Source organism: Ipomoea nil, unplaced genomic scaffold (assembly GCF_001879475.1).
Source record: "Ipomoea nil cultivar Tokyo-kokei standard unplaced genomic scaffold, Asagao_1.1 scaffold0688, whole genome shotgun sequence".
Classification (NCBI taxonomy): domain Eukaryota; kingdom Viridiplantae; phylum Streptophyta; class Magnoliopsida; order Solanales; family Convolvulaceae; genus Ipomoea; species Ipomoea nil.
In genome coordinates this window covers 1,473,230-1,480,000 of record NW_017617116.1, presented here as the reverse complement: position 1 = coordinate 1,480,000, position 6,771 = coordinate 1,473,230, and positions in this window count along the sequence as shown.

Sequence of the window (6,771 nt, the reverse complement as noted above, 5' to 3'; positions counted from 1 at the left end):
AAAGTGCGGGGATTTTGTGCTTAATGTGCGTGGGTTTTGTACTTAATGTGCGTGAGTTTGTGCTTAATGTCAGTAGTTGTTGAAACTTAAGGTCTGTGAGTTAATACTTAAAGTGCGTGAGTTTTGTGCTTAATGTGCGTGAGGCTGTGCTTAATGTGCGTGTGTTTTGTACTTAATTTGCGTGAGTTTGTGCTTAAGATCTAACACTTAAGGTGCGCCATTTTTAGCTTATGCTTCTTACTTCCAGACACGCATTTTTTTTTTTAATTTTCATTGATTTGAGCCGTTGATCTAGATTTGATCAACGGCTCAAATCTGACCGCACAGGAAGCTATACCCGCACCTGAACCCTTCCCTATATATATCAGCTCAAATACGAACATGCCTTAACGTGCAGTCGGTGCGGCTGCACCATTAGGTATGTAAAAACGTACCAATAGTGTTAGAAAACGCACAATAATATAATGAAATGCGCCAATGCACCACAAAACACACCACACACCAACAAAAAAAAAAAAAAAAAAAAAATGCACCATACCTCCCCACACCTAATTGTGCGTTTCCAATTACGGTGCGATGTGTTTATGCATATCTAATGGTGTATTTTGTGGTGACGCGTACCCAATGGTGCGTTTTTTAGTACATTGGTGCAGTTTTTTGTTGTGCGTTTCCTAACACTAGTGGTGCGTGTTTGCATACCTAGTGGTGGACTGCACTGACCGCATGTTTAGGTTTGGCCGCACTGGAACTTGGCCATATATATGTGTGTGTGTGGAAAGATGATAAAATTATTTTATTGTTCAATTATCTAGACAATAATCAAATATTATTTTTATTGTTCAATTTTTGTTTTTTATTTTCTGAATGTAAAAAAAAAAAAAAAAAAAAAAAAAAAAAAAAAAAAAAAAGAAACATATCTCTATTTTCTGTATTTTTTTTTATTTAAAAAAAAAAAAAAGTCTCCATAAACGCACCCGAAATTGCAGACTTGGAATATGATTTCATTTTGCGCACTTTATTATATTCTTGGACTTGATGATGCGATGATTTATAATGCAAATCCAGGAAGTGTGTGATGTCGTTGTATTATGTTTCTCTATAACAATAAACAACGTGAAGTGTTCAATTGGTTATACTAAAGGAATAAGGGTGAAATAGGTCATCGAACTATACACGATAATGCAATTGGGTCACTGAACCTTTAAAACCAACAATTCAATCCCTGAACTAACCAATTTCGAACAATTCTTTCAATTTGCAGGTTTTCAACAGGTCTAACAGGTCATTCTCCCAAATTAATTATTTTTTAAAAAAATAAATTTTAAAAAATAATTATTTAAATTTTAAAAAATAATAATAAGACTCCGGCCAGAGACGAAGTTTTTTTTTTTTAATTTAAATAATTAATTTGGGAGAATGACCTGTTGGAAACCTACAAATTAGAAGAATTGTTTGAAATTGGTTAGTTTAGGAACCCAATTGTTGATTTTTTAGATTCAGTGGCCTAATTGCATTATCGTGACAGTTGGATGGCCTATTTGATCCTTATTCCTATACTAAATTAGCAATTTTGGACAACCAGGCAAATTAATTGAACAGTTAATTTGATAACCACAAAATTTTAAGTTCGACTTTCAGTGTGAGTAGTCTATTGATCTTCTTGTTTTGAGTCAGTCAGTTATAGACAATCTAAGTTGGTTTACCTCTTTTTACTCGGTTGCAAGTTAAAGTCACAATGAAAAATTTACTCAATATACACTCTCAAATAGTGACTACATATTTCGTGATAAAATAAAAAATAAAAATCACACCTGATGGCTTCACTTTTCCAAAGCAATATAGACAACAAACGTGTAATCCATGATGGTTTCATGGTGGATTACAAATTGCCTAAAATTTTATCTCTGGAGGCGCACCACGGTAACAACCCATAAAACTCTTACTAAATATGCACTTCACCTAATTTTCACTTTTAACGTGGACTATGATGAAATTTTGACTAATAGTTTTATTTTATTTTATTTTGTCTAGCTAGTTTAATGCACTCTTAATCAGTCTTTTGATTTTGATATTTTAAAAATCTTGTGTCACATTGTAATAGTTGAAAGGGGTGGAGAATAATAATTTATTATTGTTCGGAGAATATTTTAAAAGAAAGTAAACGCATTTATTTTTAACTTTTTTCATATTGCTTGTATTGGTAATTGGTATTCAAATCCATTTGATCTACTGCCTCTTGGTACATTTATTTTATTTGTGTGTTTATATTATACAAGTTCGAGCATCCCACCACCTTTACTCTAATAAAATCCACATAGGCTTGATATAATTTCTGATCTCCTTTATTTAATTAATGACCATTATAATTTCATTCAAATGTTTCTATTCAATATTATATAATTTCTATATAAAACATGATGAACTATTATTATATTTGTTAGGTCGAGGAGACCTAATTTACTTATCATTCACGCATTACGGTTCTATAAGGGGGGTTTTGGTTGGATGGAAGTCAAATTTCATGGAAAATGTTTTCCTAAAAGTATAGGAAAATGTTGTTTTATGTTGTTTGGTTGGTTGAAAAATATTTTTCATTAGAATTTGAGTTCCTCAAGTTGAAGGAAAACAAAATCCTAGCAAGATATTGGTATTTTGTTTTTCAAAGGATTTGGGAAGAAAGTATAACAATATTTGACTATTTTACCCTCATAAAACTTTATTATTTACAAGGCATATTGGTCTTTATATTCATAATTCCTCATCATTCCAAACCCAACCAAACATTAGAATTAATATTCCTAGTAATTTTTTTTCACCAACCAAACAATAGAATCTATTTTCCTGGTAATTTGTTTTCCATGGAATTTGAATTTCATTTTCCATCAAATATTTTTTAGCGAACTAAACATGCTGTAAGAATATGTTGCACATGTAACATGTAATACTTTTTAGTTAAAATATAATATATTTTATTAATTTATAAATAAATTACATTTTAACTAAACGTATATTACATCTGATTTGAGACAATTGGACACAAGACTTGCTCCAATTTGTAATGCCTACCGGTGCTAATTAGACAAAGTAATGAAGTTTTTCTTATGAAAATACTAATTTTGTTTCGTTTTCATTTTTTTTTCTTTTCTTAATAGCTCCGGACCTTAGTTCTCAAAAGTTGAATCTTCAAGAAAGCCATCTGCAAACAGTTCAGTCGTAAAGGTCATTCAAGATTCTTTTTTATGAGGGCTAGTGCTTGATTAGTAGGAAAAACAAAACAAAACAAAACAAAAACAAAACAAAAAAAAAAAACAAACAAACAAAAAAAACAAAACAAAAAAAAAATAATAATAATTAAATTAAATAAGAAGAAAATAAAAATAGAAGAAAAATAAAAGAAAAAAAAATCTTTGTCATGACTTTAAACTTTGTTGGAATATTTTTTTTTTTAAACTAATGCATTTTATTCTTTAAATATAAAATAATTGTATATTACAATTAATATATATTAATTGTAATATACAATTATTTTATAATTAAAGAATAAAATGCATTAAAGTTTTGATTTATTTAAAGTTGTTTTATTTTTAATTTTTTCTGCATATCAAGTAAATTACTAGTTTTTTTTTTTTTTTTCAAAATTTGAGGGTAAAAGGTAAATTATTACGGAGTATCTTGTAAATGGGAGTGTTTGGTAAACAATTATCGTCGATAAATCAGTAAGATTGTAACTCAATATCTACCGTAGTGTAATAACAAATGTTCAAATACCTAATACCCCTAACCCTTCTATGTCAAGGGTCTTGACCTCAAATTCTTTACCAACTCAACCATGTCTAAGGGTTGTCATTATATTTTTATTAAGGTCAAAATATTAATTATTATATATAATACTGAGTAAAGGCCAAAGTAGATATACTTTAATGGAGTCCACTCATGAACATTTTACAACTTATGAAGTGCGTACATGACATACATCAATCGTTATGCTGTGCATCCGTATGCACCATGCATGGTGCATACGGATGCCAAAACGACGTCGTTTTATTAAAAAACGCGCGTTTTCTCTTTAAAAATTTTCAGGTTCGGTTCCCAGCAACAACATTATATTGTTCATTCATTCTGGAATTTTAGTTCATAGATTATGGAATTATAGTTCATCGATTATGGAATTGTAGTTCATTGATTCTGAAATTTTAGTTTATAGATTATGGAATTTTAGTTCATTCATTCTGGAATTTTTAGTTCATAGATTAGATTATGGAATTATAGTTCATCAATTATGGAATTATAGTTCATCGATTATGGAAATATAGTTCATCGATTATGAAATTTTAGTTCATATGTTGTTATTGAGAATCGAACCTGATTTTTTTTTTTTTAAAGAGAAAACGCGCGTTTTATTAAAACGACGTCGTTTTTGCATCCGTATGCACCATGCTTGGTGCATACGGATGCACAGCATAATTTGCCGACATATATAGACTGCGCGCGGATAATAGCACAATGAGTCACTCTCCAATAAACCCATATTTTTTTAACATTTTAAACCACAAATAATTAATAAAATTAAGAAGTGCAATAACAATAAAAAGGAACGAATGTTTGTATTCCTCAATTTGATTAATTTTCAAAGTGTGAGAATATATTGGTATTGTTGTCATTAACATAACGTAACGCATTTCTAAAGAGATGTTAGCAAGTACTGAAAGTGCAACTTTGTTACTTTATTTATTTATATTTCCGTAATAGTTAGCTTCATCCGTCTCGGCTCAACAATCCTCCTACCCGTCTCAACTGCACAACATGTTTCTAATGAGTATGGGAACCCGACTATAACATATTAACATGCTTTGATACCAATTGTCAAGATAAATATTTACCATTACGTACGCTAAAAGTTATAGCTTGTAGCGAAATTGGAGGAAGATACTTTGTTAAGAGAAACTTTGATATCTTACTTGCTTTAGTGGAGAAAAAGTTGGACTCCATCACCTAATGTCATAAAAAATAAGAAAAATGACACTTTTTTTTCCTTTGAATTATATGCTTATAGCATTTTTTTCACCTGAATTATTTATGTATCCATATTAGTCTCCTCAATTATTCTAAAAATGACAAATTTTCTTCATGATATATTAATTGGACATTTTTACTCTTAAAATAAACATTTCATTTATTTTTTTTTCTCTAACAAATTATTGCTTATATATAGGGATGACCACAGTTCGGTTCAAATCGAATCGGACACTATAACAACTGAATCGAAATTTTTTGGTTATGATTCAAAATAGGAACCCAGTATTTGAATTTCGGTTTATTAAAATCGAGAACCGGAAAAATTGGGTCCTGAACCGTGAACCAGCGATTCAAAATCGGAACAACTATTAGCATAGCTTAAAATTAGAATTATAATATTCACAAATAGTGTATGTTATTATTTTTGTATTTATTCTTATTCTCACATATAAGTAGATATGACCGTGATTCAGTTCTAATTTGAATCGCCGGTTCCCGGTTCTGGATCTCGTTGGAACCGTTGGATCAAACTTTTTTTAAAATTCTATTTTCTATTTTTAAAATAGTCTAAATTCAATAATTAATGTATTTTATTTTTTCTCCTGGTTCGAAACCGGAACCGACAGTTTTGGTTCGCGATTTTAATAAACTGAAACTCAAATATTGGGTTTCGGTTCTAAATCATAACCAGAACCTTTTGGTTTGGTTGCTACAGTGTCAAGTTCGATTTGAACCAAACCGTGACCATCCCTATAATTATGTCATTTTTCAATCCTGAAAAATTAATTTTCATTCATGTGGGGAATTGTTGGAAAAATTAGCTTAAATTGACATCTAGAGTGGTCATTTTGTTGAAATAAATGAAATATTTATTTTAAGGGTAAAAATGTCTATTTAACATATAATATCAGGAGAAAAATTGTCACTTTTGAATAACTAAAAAATCTAATGTGGATACATGAATAATTCAGATGAGAAAAAGTGTTATTTTTCCGATATATTCACTATTTCTATTTGTATTGTAACTTCAATAGACGTTTCATAGAGTGGGATTGGTAAGTTTTCATAAAAATATATAGGATTCGTACAAATACTTTTAAAGCATGCATGAATGTATATGCTTAAAAGTTATTGTTGAAAAATATAAAAGTCAAAGAATTTTTTTTAAATCAAATTTAGTTGGAAAGAACTACTCATAGTTTTTTAATTTACGAAAAAGTTTACATGTTACTCCAAGATTATATTTGCTTTAGGTGAATGATATATTATGTTTTGAAAAATATTTCTTACCTCGACAATTATCACTTCATATTGCCCACTCTTGGATTAAAAAAAGAAAAAGAAAACAATTTATTTTCATGAATCACTATTGAATTAGTTAATTCACACCATAAGTTAATAAGCAACATACGTATGCAATAAATTAAACATATGCATGTTAGCGAGCTGTAAATCTGTAATTGTAAGAGTCTCTAGCATGACCTTTATGTTTCATAGATAAATGTTGTAATTGGGTTTATTAGATAGATCACGACTTGTGCATAATTTTAAAGAAATGTATTTATTAAATTTTAATAGATCTAAAATTACTTTTATAGAATCTTTCTAAACTTTTGTAAAGTTTGTGAAACTCTATAAAAGTATTTATATTACAAATAATATTTATATATTTTTATTGATTTTTATAGACTTTTCCGTATTAAAAAGTACAAAAGTAATTAAAACTCTAAATTTGATACATGCATGATGCACCCT